The following is a 13,794-nucleotide window of genomic DNA, read 5'->3' as shown; positions in this document are numbered from 1 at the left end:
AGTCCTCCGGGAGATGAATCCCCTCTCCGGCAGGGTGCCGGAGGTGATCTCCAGAATCCCCCGAGATGGGATTGGCGGCGGCGGCGTCTCAGTAAGGTTTTCCGTATCGTGGCTCTCGGTACTGGGGGTTTCGCGACGAAGGCTTTAAGTAGGCGGAAGGGCAACACGGGGGGCCACACGAGGGCCCCACACGCCAGGGCCGCGCGGCCAAGGGCCAGGCCGCGCTGCCCTGTTGTGTCGGCGCCTCGTGGCCCCACTTCCTTTCCCCCTCGGTCTTCTGGAAGCTTCGTGCAAAAATAGGACCCTGGGCGTTGATTTCGTCCAATTCCGAGAATATTTCGTTTGTAGGATTTCTGAAACCAAAAACAGCAGAAAACAGCAACTGGCTCTTCGGCATCTCGTTAATAGGTTAGTGCCGGAAAATGCATAAATACGACATATAATGTGTATAAAACATGTAGATATCATCAATAATGTGGCACGGAACATAAGAAATTATCGATACGTCGGAGACGTATCAGACGACCATCTAGCTACTGCTATGGACCCATAGTCCAGGGGTGAACTACTCACTCATCACTCCGGAGGCGACCATGGCGGTGAAGAGTCCTCCGGGGATGATTCCCCTCTCCGGCAGGGTGCCGGAGGCGATCTCCGAATCCCCCGAGATGGGATTGGCGGCGGCGGCGTCTCAGTAAGGTTTTCCGTATCGTGGCTCTCGGTACTGGGGGTTTCGCGACGAAGGCTTTAAGTAGGCGTAAGAGCAACGCGGGGGCCACACGAGGGCCCCACACACCAGGGCCGCGCGGCCAAGGGCTGGGCCGCGCCGCCCGTTGTGGCGGCGCCTCGTGGCCCCACTTCCTTTCCCCTCGGTCTTCCGGAAGCTTCGTGCAAAAATAGGACCCCGGGCGTTGATTTCGTCCAATTCCGAGAATATTTCCTTTGTAGGATTTCTGAAACCAAAAACAGCAAGTAAAACGAGCAATCGGCTCTTCGACATCTCGTTAATAGGTTAGTGCCGGAAAATGCATAAATACGACATATAATGTGTATAAAACATGTAGATATCATCAATAATGTGGCATGGAACATAAGAAATTATCGATACGTCGGAGACGTATCAGTATCGACATGCCGAAGACTTTGAAGAATCTCTGCTGCTGCGATACAGATAACCTTGAAAAACGACACAAAATAAGAACTCATAAGCGTTAATCAATGTTGACAAGGTCTATCTGCCGTATCGACGAACAAGTTGAAGAATCAGACAAATACATTATGTCTCACTGAGTGATCTAGCGCACTTGAAAAATCGACGGAGCTAAAGAATAGTACGGGTTGAATAAACAGAAGACGGAGATACCTCCTTGAAGAATCTAGAGGATCTCGCATATAAGAATATGAGAAGACTTGAAGCGGAGCGGTGAAGACATAGCTTTTATTTATAGCTTTGAGTCATAGGAACCATTGTACTACCATGGGGTTGATCTTGAAGTGTTTATCCGAAACTTGTTGTGCTTGCTCATCTAAGAACCCATATCCATATACACAACATACCTAAGCCCCACGTAATCTATTGAAACATAAGTCTGCACTGAATGCCTTGAAACATCTTTTTCCGGACCTATGGTTGAAGAACATTTGCATGCTAAAGTAAAACTTTTATTGGAAATCCATGATTCATGTCTATTGGTTGATACTTCGGAGTTAGAAGTCATGGCAGCGGTCTAAGAGGACAACCTCCACGTTGAGGATAACATCAAAAAAATCTTAGTTTTTTCGATAAAGGGGATTTATTACTCAAAAAATTTAAGTGTTACAGACCCGGTCTCTGCATAACTAGAATATACACAGCCGCTCAAAAGTTCAAAATGCGATAAAGCGATACAAATGTCATGACGACCAATATCGCAAAAACTAGACAAGAGGTGGGGCAATCCTAAGACTATGCAGCAAGCCATGTCGGGTAATAAACTCCTTCGCCGTATCCTCCAATTGTGCACCTCCGTGAAGAGGCCGCGATTCTCCATACGTTGAAGAGACAACCATGAATGGAGCAAAGCTAAGAGAAGAATTTTTATCATTAAAAATCTTGTCATTCCTACATAGCAAAAGCGACCATATAACAGCAATCGCCCCCACCCTGGTAAGTAACTTAAACCTATGATCCACCCCATTAAGGTAGTTGCCAAAAAATTTGCAACACTACGCGATGGATATAAGGAAGAACCTATGTGAATGATTGACCATATAGATCTCGTAAACTAACATTGGAAGAATAAATGTTTTATTGTCTCATCTTGAAGACAAAAGACACATTTCTTATGTCTATGCTAGTTGCATTTTTCAAGGTTATCTTTGGTGAGAATAACACCACGACGTAGATACCAAGCAAAAAACCTTCGTTTTTGGTGGTATCTTCATCTTCCAAATGGACTAATTATTAATTACCGGTTCAACTGGTTAAATCAATGCTTTGTGCATGGAGCTTATGGAGAATTTACGACTCTCTATAAGGTTCCACCTGAGCTCACCAGACCCAGTGTCAGATGGACATAAGCTAATCGATGTAGCAATTCACTCCATGATGCCAACCGAGGTCCAACAAGGTCACGTCATAGCCGGTGGGACCGAATTCATCACCTTGGCTAAGGTATCTCCCTTATGACGCACAATATTATACAAAGCAGGATATTGTTCACGGAGTGTGGCATTGCCTATCCATTTATCCTCCCAGAACCTTATCCCAGATACATCCTTAGTGGAGAAGAACCAAAAGAGAAAAGGTGTTTCTTTGTGATCATGAGACCAGCCTAAAAATGCGAATCTCCTGGTTTCCATAAAAATTGAGAAATTGATTTTGAGCCAACATATTTTATCCTCTGTAAAATTTTCCATACACTTTCTTTAGTTAACAACCTGGCCAACCATTTACCTAGCATGACTCTATTCTTAACCTCAAGATCATGGACACCAACTCCACCTTGATCCTTAGGGTAGCAAACAACACTCCAATTAGTAAACCGATTTTCTTCTTCTCATTATATATGTAATCTATGCAAGACTTTTTTGGGCAATAGGAAGAAAGAAATCATATAAAGTACCATATTTGTGAGTGCTGAATTTATGAGAACTAATCTTCCACCCAGAGATAGTAATTTTCCTTTCTAACTACTAAGGCACTTCTCAAGTCTTTCATCGATGTGTTTCCATCCAGCAAGAGTGGGCCTTCGATAATGAATTGGAATATCCAAGTAACTAATAGGAAAACTGTCTAACCCATGTACAGCCAAAAAATTCGGCATATAAGTTGGCATCGTCTTGGGCCTCACCAAAATAGAATAATTCACTCTTATGGAAATTAATCTTAAGACCTAATAGTTGCTCGAAAGGTTTGCATATTTCTTGATTTTTCATTGTCATATTCCTTAAAAATAATGGTGTCATCCACATATTGAAGAATATATAGTCCTTCGTCAACTAAGTGAGGGACCACCCCTTCAATTTGCCCATCAGCTTTAGCGCGCTCGATAATTATGGCTAAAAAAGCATTTCTGCCACTATGTTAAATAACATAGGAGATAGGGGATCACCTTGCCTCAAACCTTTTTCCGTCTAAAAGTATCTACCAACATCATCATTGACTTTAATGGTGAAATTTCCTCCGAAAACGAAGTTACTAATTAAAGTTTGCCACTCATCAGGAAAACCTTTCATTCTAAGAGTTTGCTGAAGAAAAGGTCATTTAACTTTATCATAGGCTTTTTCAAAGTCGATTTTGAGAATAACCCCATTCAACTTTTTGCGATGCAACTCATGAACTGTTTCAAGCGAGGTTACTAACCCATCCAAAATATATATCTTCCTTGCATAAAAGCATTCTGAGTAGGGCGCACCACGTGATCAGCCATAGAATCTATTATATACTAAAAGCAAAATAAGGGTGTTTTTCGAGGCACCAGGTTAATCCACATATGCCAAAATATTATGATCCATTGATTTTAATATTAATGTCTGATATTAAAAGACAATAAATGTTACACACAACAATATATGTGTACAACATTAAGCTATGGCACGTAGACACGTTCTCTTAGAATAGGCATAGGACGTGTCAGTTGTATTTCCCATAAAAAGAACGATCGCTTTGCTTTCCTTATCCCTTTCTTTGTTGCCTTTATGAGACACACTGGGATTTGAACTCTGATGGGTTGGGGGGTACAACCACCCTTCTAACCACCCAACCTCAGGTTGGTTCTCCGAATATATAAAACTAATACCAATACTAAACAAATTTTCAGAAAATTGATAATACGAAGGCGACCGCGGCGATGAAAGAGCGCATGCGCCTCTTCAAATCGATCTCGTCCTGTGAGATCGGAACGGATACGATCAGTTAGAGATTTATTTTCAGAGCGTAGATTGAAGGAGATAAGTCAGGCGCGTGGGAGAGGAGTTCCTTGGTACTTTTGATTTTTTTCTCATACATCTACTTATATTAGGTAATAATACTATTTCGAAAGTAATTCTCAAGAACAAAGAAACAGTCAAGAATATTTAGATATATATTTGATAATCTTTTGGTGTCTCAACACGTCGTCTTTTGCAACTTGGTGTTTGTGGAAACCATTTAGACATCGGAGCAAAACATCCATTTCTAGATAATTCATGACTAGCTTGTGGCTTTTTTTAGCAATGGCAAATCAATTATTCTATTACCTATTACATTTGTAAGAAAAAATTTACGGGCAAAAGTGAGAACTCAAACTTCATGTCCCATCTTTATTGTGAAGACTTCACCAACCTCAGCCTTCATTTCGTGTACTACTTGTGTTTCAAATTTCCACACAACAGAGAAGATGGCGTACATGGATAGTCCAAGACTCTTAATCGGTCATCAATTTCACTGTGCAATTGGAATGACATGTATCATTATGTTGATTTTCTTACAAAAATAAGTTTTTACAAAAGTAAATGATATCTCAATTTCGAAACCATCTTTTATTTTGCACAAAGAGGGTAAGAGAACATTTAATTTTTATAAGATAATTCATAATAAATATTACTTCCTTTGAGGTCGTGGTTTTAGTTGGATCAGATACATTAGTTCTTTTGTATAAGTTAAAGATGATGCCCTCGCCCGGATGGAAATCCCACTCGCTGTTTTCAGGGACATAGGCCAATCAAAAGACACGAGCATTCTCTAAGCAGGTTTTTTTGTCTGACAGTATTTTCCATATTTCAGCGAAAACAGGTGCTTCTGGTTGTTAAGTAGTTTGTAAAATTTGATATTTCACATCTTATGCCATGTGTTACTTACCTAGTCAGATATCATTGCTCCGAAGTCATAAGGATGACTTCATAACACACACCACTCCATATCCATTATTTTCAAGTTGCATGTTCCGATAGTACTTAGTTCACTCGATAGATATAATTGAATGAAAACAATGTTCCCTCCAAAGAAAGACAATCATGTTTTGTGTTAGAATCACATGCATAAAACATGATATAACACATATTGAAGTGTATACTCCACGTAAACCCATTTAATTTCCATATCTCATGATAAGTCAGTGGTGAATTAGACATATGTCTTCATTAAGCATAAATGACATTTTAAAGTGACGTGATATCCCATCGATAGCACGGCATATATCCTCTAGGAGTGTATTTCATCGGAGGTGGCATTCTCGTCGATAGAGTGACATATGTAGTGACTTCGTCAATTTTGAAGTTGACTATGGTTTTATGTATACGCCCAGTGAGTCAAATAATACTTCTATTTTATACATACTCAACCATGCATGGAATACTTCCACATAATGATCGATTTGCACTTTTTTTGGGAAAATACTTCATATCCTAGCACATACTCAACCTTAGGGTGCTTGAAAAATATGTGAGATTAATTAATTGTACGATATCAGCTAGAGACTATCGAATGGAGTGGGTCAAGATTTAAAAAATTACGTAACATGTACGAATATATTTAGTGGACATACCTAATATGTCACGTTTGACACGCTAGATGCAACAAGGAAAATGTTCTAAATCAGGCGGAGGCTGGAAACGCGCGGGGCCTCCGGCATCAGCTCGTGACGCGTGTCCTGCGCGGTGGTGAAAAAAATAAGCCATGCGGCGGGTCCCACCATCATCTCCTCCCATCGTTATCCTCTAGCACGCGATTTTCTCAGCCACGCAATAAAACAGGAGCTGCTGTCCCGCCGCCGCGCGCCTACCGCTTCCTCCGAGCACCGCCGCCGGGAGGCCGCCCCGACTTCCACCGCGCAGCCATGTGCCCGGGACCGCCGCTGCCGACCTCCAACCCGCCTCCCCAGTACAGGGGCGCCGCCGCCATCCACCGCGTCGCCTCGTGCCCGGCATACGGTGGCGCTGCCATCCATGGTTTGCTTCGGGCTGCCGGCCTCGAGGGAGCGCGCCGCCGCCTCCTTCCCCCACAACGACAGCAGCAGCCGAAGGCCACCATCTCGCGCGGCGCCGACTCCTTCCGCCGCCTCCATCCCGTGCGACGCTGCCCCCGCTGCGCCGCTCGTGGCCGGAGCTGCAACCGGCGGCGGCGCTGCCGCAACCGCAGCGGCGGAGCCGCAAAGGGCATCGACGGTGCCGCAATCCCAATTTTGCTATGAGCGTCTCGCCGGAGCCATGACTGTGCTTTCTTAGTTCATTTTTTGGCTGCATTACTACGTATTTTAGCTTCATTACTGTTAAATTTGGGCTGCATTACTTCATTTGTTGGACAGCTTCATTTTTTTGTGACCGTGCTTCCTAAGTTTTATTTTGGGCTGCATTACTACACTTTTTTAGCTTCATTACTATGAAATTTGGGCTGCATTGCAGCAAGACAATTTCGTTTCTCGGCGAGGTAGGGGAGGTGCTGCAAATGTTCAACGGCGGTGTTGTAAATGTTCCGTGGCTCTGCTTCTTTACTACATTATTTGTGCTTCAATGTCTCCGGCGAGACTCCGGCGAGGGCTCCAGACGAGTCTCCGGTGAGGTTGGGGAGGTGTCGCAAATGTTCAATGGCGGTGTTGTAAATGTTTCGTGGCTCTGCTTCTTTACTACATTATTTGTGCTTCAATGTCTCCGGCGAGATCTCCGGCGAAGTCTCCAGCGAGCTCCTCGTGTCTTTTTCTTTTTTTAGGCGAATCGTTTTGTGCTTCAATGAAGCAAAAGCGGGATATCTTTTGCTGCGACGAAGCATCGTCGGGATTTTGGTTGAAAGTGGACACGTGTCGATCGGGGAAACAAAAGATTGGAATTTTTTAGACGAATCGTTTTTGTGCTTCAATGAAGCAAAAGCGGGATTTTTTTTGCTGCGACGAAGCATCGTCAGGATTTTGGCTGAAAGTGGACACGTGTCAATCAGGGAAGCAGGAGGCTGGAAGGAGTTTATCCTCCGGAGGATTCTCAGCAGTGTCCATGCAACAACCCCAATTCCGTTTGACATGCAATGGTCTAGGTACGTAAAAAAAATATAGTTCAAAGTTAAGAAAACAGAATCCCATTGCTACACGATTAATAAAGAAGGGAATTGAGAACAAGCAAGTGCGTGTGCACTTGCCCTGTCTCAGAGCCATCCACGATAGCTACATCGCGGGAAGGGGTTGGGCGCTGGGTTGCTTCTTTGATTATCATTGGTCCACGTGTTGACTGGTAACAGCAGTACTGTTAACACCTCCCCCGGGTTAGGGCATCTCCAACGGGGCGACCCATCCCGCGCCCGCGCGTCCGGATGGGTCCAGCCGGACAAAAACCCGGCCCAACGCGGGGACGCACCGCAAAAGCGGACGGCCGCGGCGTCCGGAACGACGCAAACCCGGCCCAAATCCGGGCTAGGTTTGCGTGGCCGCGGATGGCACGCGCCGTCCGCTCGCGTCCGCGTGCTCGGTCGCCTCGTCTCCCTTGGGCCCACTCGTCGGTGACCAGGGAGTCTATTAAATGGGGACCGGAGGGGATCCGGCCCTCCACTCCGGTCCCCACTCCACTCCCCGAGCAAAACCGCCGCCATGGCCCCGAAGCGACGGTTCGCTCCCCGGAGCGAACGACGACGAGGCCGGCAGCCAGCCGGCGTCGGCCGCCGGCGCCGCGACCATCGTGCGGAAACCGAGGCGGCCTCCACATCGGAGAGGCCGCCGCCGCTGGCGCGACATTGCCGCAACCGCCGCCGCCGCTGCTCGAGCCCAAGCCCGAGTCCCTCGGAGGAGGACCCGGACCTCCGCGCCGCCCTCATCGTCTCGGCGGCGGAGGAGGAGGCGAAATGGCCGCAACTCCATGCGGCCATTCGCACCTCCGAAATGGAGGAGGCGGCGCGGCGGGAGGCGGAGGACGCGGAGGCCGGGAGCTCTACGCCCGGGCCCTCCGGGCGCGACGGGAGGAGGAGGAGGAGACGGCGCGGCGGGAGGAGGCCGGGCGCCGCGCCGCCGAGCAGCAGCCGCCGCCGAGAGGAGAGGTGCCGCCGGCCGGAGGAGTCGGCGCCGGAGGCCGGGCGGCGCCGCCGGGCAGAGAGGCGGCAGCCGCCTCCGGGCGGCGCGGGTGGCTCCGGACCCCCACTCGCCGTGGGAGGAGGCCCTGTGGTCTCCCTGGCCGGAGTCCCCGGCGCGGTCGAGCCACGACAGCTGCCTCGCCGCCGGGGACCTCGACGACGTCGCCGACGACGCCCACAGGGGCTAGGCGGCGCACCGGCGGCCACCGCGCCGCCGACCAAACCCTAGAGGGTTTTTATTTTCTGTTTATATTTTAGTTTAAATTTAAAAGCCCATATAGGGGCTTCTTTTGTTAGTTTTATTTGCCCAAAATAGGGCTATGTACTAAATTTGCCCAAAATAGGGCTATGTACTAAATTTGCCCAAAATAGGGCGTATGTTTAATCAAATATCGTTTAAATTTGCCATTTTCATTTTGTTTTCTAGTTTCTCCAATTTGCGATGCGTCCGCGCGTTGGGCGCAGCGCACGACCCAAACGGACACGCGGACGCGGGCCGCTGTCCGCGTGTCCGGGCGGCGACCCAAACGGCCTAAAACGGACGGCCCAACGCGTCCGTTTGGGTCGCCCGGTTGGAGATGCCCTTAGCACCTTTCTCACGCGACCTCGCCCACGCCACCATCTTCTTCCCCTCCAGATGGCACGCCGCCACCGCCACTCCATCGATCGCCTCCCGGCGCAGCGGCCACTTCGTCATCTCTCCTCAGTGCCTCCTCTTCGTATCTCCTACCGCATCCTCTATCCATCATCACGAGATCTTCTCCACCCCCATCCAACTAGGTTATAGCAACGGGAAAGACGGTGAGAGGTCGAGGTCATTGACACTGGATCTCCTGACGGTGTCTCCGACGGGCCAGAGTCCTCCGGGCGATGGGGAGGGGATTACCACTGCAGCGGCGGGGGCAACCCTAGCGCGGCCGTGCGGGGGATTGACCGCAGCGGGTCGTCGCACTCTCATCCCCCTCTTCTCTCTCCAACCGCCCTCATCACCACCTCCTCTCCCGCATTCTTGCTCATCTTTTTTCATCGGTGGAGGCAGAAAATTGGGAAAGAACGTTGGAGTACAGAGGATGGGCGGCCATGGTTCGGACGTCCTGGCCTCAGCGGGAGGAGGTCGGAGCAGACAGAGTTCCAACGCGGCCCCTGTGCAAGTATTGAGGTGGTTGCTTCAGATTTTATTTCAATTCGTTTTCTATCAGTTTAGATTGATATAATGATCTTTTTCCTCTTCCCTTAGGAATGGCGCTATCTACTTGGTGGAACAGGAAGGGAGCAAGCAGGAGGCCCCAAATTGTTTTTAGGTCTGATCGTTGCCGTTCTGGGTAGATACCACATCGATATTATTAGTTGTTCTTGCAAAGTATCGAGCCCCACTAATGCAGCAAGGTACATTTGCTCTCCTCTATTTAGGTCTCCAAATTTCTTTTGTGCAAGTGGAAGAGTTCGCGGTTTATATGCGGAGCAAGGTGGTCGTTGTTATACATAATTTTTTTTAGTTCAGAGGATAGAGCTTTATTTGGCCGTAGCAGTTTTGATTTTCAAATTGTTGTAATATGTCATGTTGTCATTTACTAATTGGCGATTGTTCTTGCTCATTTTACCACTTTCCCCTTTTCATGTAGATTTACAAGACTGCAGGCGCAGGGTATTCTCTGCCCACTTCCAATGGTGGACTCTTACTTTGCAACTTCTTTCTTTCTTGGAATTAGACAATGCACTCTATGTGTTTGATCCACTGGTCCCCTGCCAAGGCTTCAGTTATAACATTTATAAGGATTTTCCTTGGGAATAATGGAGCTAATTCAGTGGCAAGAAAGTGACTATCAAGTATGGCGCATACATGTTCAGAAAACTATTCTGAATGGTTTGGTCGAAATGAATGATCTGAATCATCTAGCTATACTAAATGGCTATCTTTGTAATATTTCTTTTTATCCTGTTGCTTTCGTAATTACATATTTCTTTTTACCCTGTTGCTTTCGTAATTACATTTGATGCATGCTAATAATTTATGGAATTTTCCGTGCAAGATTTTTTCTAATATTTTTTGCTGAATCCTACTTTGTTTGTATTTGTGCAGGAATCATAGACTGCTTCCTAACATGTTTACAATCCCGTGTTCATACTTGAGCTCCCCCTCATCTATCAGTGTTATTTCCAAAGATCCAACAGATGCAATAACTCTAATATATTTATTCCTATATGCATCAGACTGATAAATCGATTTGACATTGCTCCCCCTCATTTTTCGAGGTATACAACCGTGCAAACCCAGTTTACTATATCCCTCTCTTTGAGACAAAATCCTTAAAGTAAGCAGGTTTTACAAATGCTGGTAGTGTAAATGTAACGTCTAACTCTTCTCAGGAAAGTAAGCCAAACTTTTTGGAAGGGAGCAAAATTCTGTATCATATTTCTGGCACTATCTCCTAATCTTAAGTGCTGCTTATGAGCATTTGACTTGAAAAAAAATCCAATATCGTATACCAGATCAGATAAAGATGTACAAATTGAATTTAGAGGAGATGTGTATATGCGTGCATTGCCTTGATGTATTCTAACTTGTAACAGAGAAGTTTATATTATGCATGCGTGGCACAAATCTGGCATGTTCTTTTTTCTGAACAAATAAAATAATTTATTTCTCTATCTATCTTGCTTTGAGAATAACTGTTTGTATTTTGGTTAGGCTTCTCTTTCCATATGCTTTTTTTTTTACTATTTCCTTATGCTTATTTTTTTTATCGGATCAAGCAAGCACAATGTGAAATGAATACATATGGTTCCTCAAAGCATTCTGCATTAGCAGACTCACATGTCAACATGGCTTTTATTTCGTCTTGCGAGTTCCAAGTGATTATCTAAAATTTTCACGCTCCATAATTTGGGAAAAAGATGTTTTCATTTGCATTCGTAATCACAATTCAATCTATGCTGTTTTATTTCGCAGATGCAGGACATCCTGTAATTGAATATGAGAAATTTGAGAAAGCTGCTTGTACTGAAAGCATGTGGTAGAATGGCTCTACCAAATGCAAAACTATTTGGAAGAGGTATGTTTTTATTAGCTTTTGTTAGGATGTAGTATGATTTATGTGAGTCTCTCTCTCCCTCCCTCTCCTGGTCATGAAAGAAAAAATACATGGTATGTGTTATCATGCAATCATTTTAGTTTTGCATATTTTATGGGAATATTTGCTCTGTATATTCTGAAGTAAATGTTTGATAGTATTTCAACTGAACAATTAAAGCACACAATGTGCAATCGACTTTAGTTTCAGTTATGGACTTCTTGTCGTGTAAAATCCTGAACTCCTGATGTGTATGATGCACATAGTTTGCCATACTCAACGATTTGCAGTTTAGAATACAAGAACAAGAACAGAAACGTTTAGATTACTATGCTCCAAAGTTCTTTGAAGATCAACTGTGGTCATATATGTGGTGTGAGTGCGCATAATTGTACTGATGTACTTTTTTAAGCGATAGATGGTTTGGCGACCGGTTATCTGTTAACATTATATGAATTGGGCATTAACATTGATGATGATATTGGTAACTAAAGCATGGACTCTGTTCTGCCACTACCTGAAATGTCTAAATGGATTTAGGTGTCAGTTTCATGTTGGGTTAAGAATATTTTTCCATGAACATACTGGCTCCAATTTTCAGTGTAAGCGAAGTGCTAGACGCAAATTAGCTCGGGAATATGTCAGATGGTTGGAGGCAGAGAGTTATTTGAGAATGTCTTTTTGGGAGAACCTATTTGATGAAAAAGAAGGTCTATTTTTTTATTTCTTCACTCTTATTTGTATACAGTTTCTTCCGTTCTCCTGTTAAGTAAATAAAGCAAATAAAGCGAGAAAGAAGATATCTCAAGAACTACGTTTGTACACACTATCATAATACTTTTAGTTTCCAAACATATACTATCTTGCTGTTTAAACGCATTAGTGGTCATCTTAATTAATATCAATTACTGCCCAAAAGCTGCAGTGCAAACAGTAGGAACTTCACCTGTTATGTTATGTTCGCTAATCCCAGATATTCCTTAACACGGTAAACCATTTGTCTGGTTGGTTCTCAGATTTATTGGAGTTATTTTCAAGGGGTGTGTTTTAATCACGTACACATCTGAACCAGCATATCCAACAGTACAATATGCTCTACTTGCATTTTCTACAGAAGAGTATTATAGTGTAGCCGTTCCTCAAAGGTATTCAGTTGTCAGAACCCATGGCATGTCCAATCTTAAGCTCGCTCATGATCACATCGCAGAATGGCGTAGCGGCATTTGTCATAAACTTGTACTCATCAGGTAAATCTTCTCTTTCATGTGCCAACCTACGCCGACTCTTTGCTAGCGAAATCAGCAACACACATACATTAATATTAGCTCTTGTGTGTTGTCCAGACAAAAATGTATCGTACCTGACCATTCTTGATTGTTACCGGGAAAGAATAGAAAAAACTCTTTTAGGACATCAAGTTTTTTTCATCGCATATGTGAATTTTCATAACATACAACCACACGTTTTTTTTCTTGCTTCCAATATTTATTGTTCTGTACGGAAGGAGTTGATAATAGCATTTAGACCATTAGGAAAAGATTCAGACCCTAAGGAGAGGTCATTGTTATTTTGTTTGTGTAGATTTTAGTTAATTTTTGTTTATTGATAATATTAATAGAATTGTTAAACTTTCTTCCAAACAAAAGTATACTCTCTTTTCCGAAACAAAAGTATACTCTCTTTTGAAGTTTATGGTTTACCGGTGATGGTTCTTTTTTCAGGTCTGCTCAGTATAAGTCCTCAAACTCTTCACCAAGTTTTCCATTTTTTTCCTGTTGTGCATTTTGTTTTCGTTACTATTTACAAGTCTCGTTGCAAAATTCTACAAATTGTAAACAAGGACATGTATATTCTTTTGTAATCTGGCTGCCTTGCGCTCCATAATTTCATGGTATGTTTATTCCAGAGTTTTTGAGTTTTGTGTGCCCGTAAGCAAAGAGGGGTTCAAAATACAGCGGTGGTAGTACTTATTAATTGTTTTTTGATGTGCTAAGCTAAACGTAAATCCAAGCTGAACAGCAGTTGATTTCATATTTTGTCTGGATGTTGGGATTGGATTGCAAAATACCGGTGAGGAGGCGCCCCATGGGGCGCCCCAACCACTAGTTAGAAGAATGGGCGTATACGTCCATTGCTTGCTCCCATTGGTGCGCCAGCATCCATGTATGTTTTCCCTTTCCTTATCCAATATTTCCTTCCTTTGGTGGTTATTCCTTT

The 13,794-nt window shown here is 44.4% G+C and overlaps 1 long non-coding RNA gene across 2 annotated transcripts; it reads left to right on the top strand.

Annotated features, from left to right (window-relative positions):
- The first annotated feature begins 9,116 nt into the window (after positions 1–9,116).
- Positions 9,117–13,593, top strand: LOC124692619. 2 transcript variants are annotated; one of them, XR_006999601.1, is made up of 7 exons: positions 9,117–9,665; positions 9,744–9,892; positions 10,129–10,424; positions 10,587–10,759; positions 11,457–12,287; positions 12,594–12,824; positions 13,299–13,593. It is a non-coding gene; the product is annotated as an uncharacterized LOC124692619 (long non-coding RNA). The 2 variants fall into 2 exon arrangements; XR_006999600.1 differs by having other exon boundaries at positions 11,457–12,824.
- Positions 13,594–13,794: the final 201 nt, after the last annotated feature.

This window comes from Lolium rigidum, chromosome 2, assembly GCF_022539505.1.
Source record: "Lolium rigidum isolate FL_2022 chromosome 2, APGP_CSIRO_Lrig_0.1, whole genome shotgun sequence".
Lineage (NCBI taxonomy): Eukaryota > Viridiplantae > Streptophyta > Magnoliopsida > Poales > Poaceae > Lolium > Lolium rigidum.
This window is presented reverse-complemented; position numbering and strand designations above follow the sequence as displayed.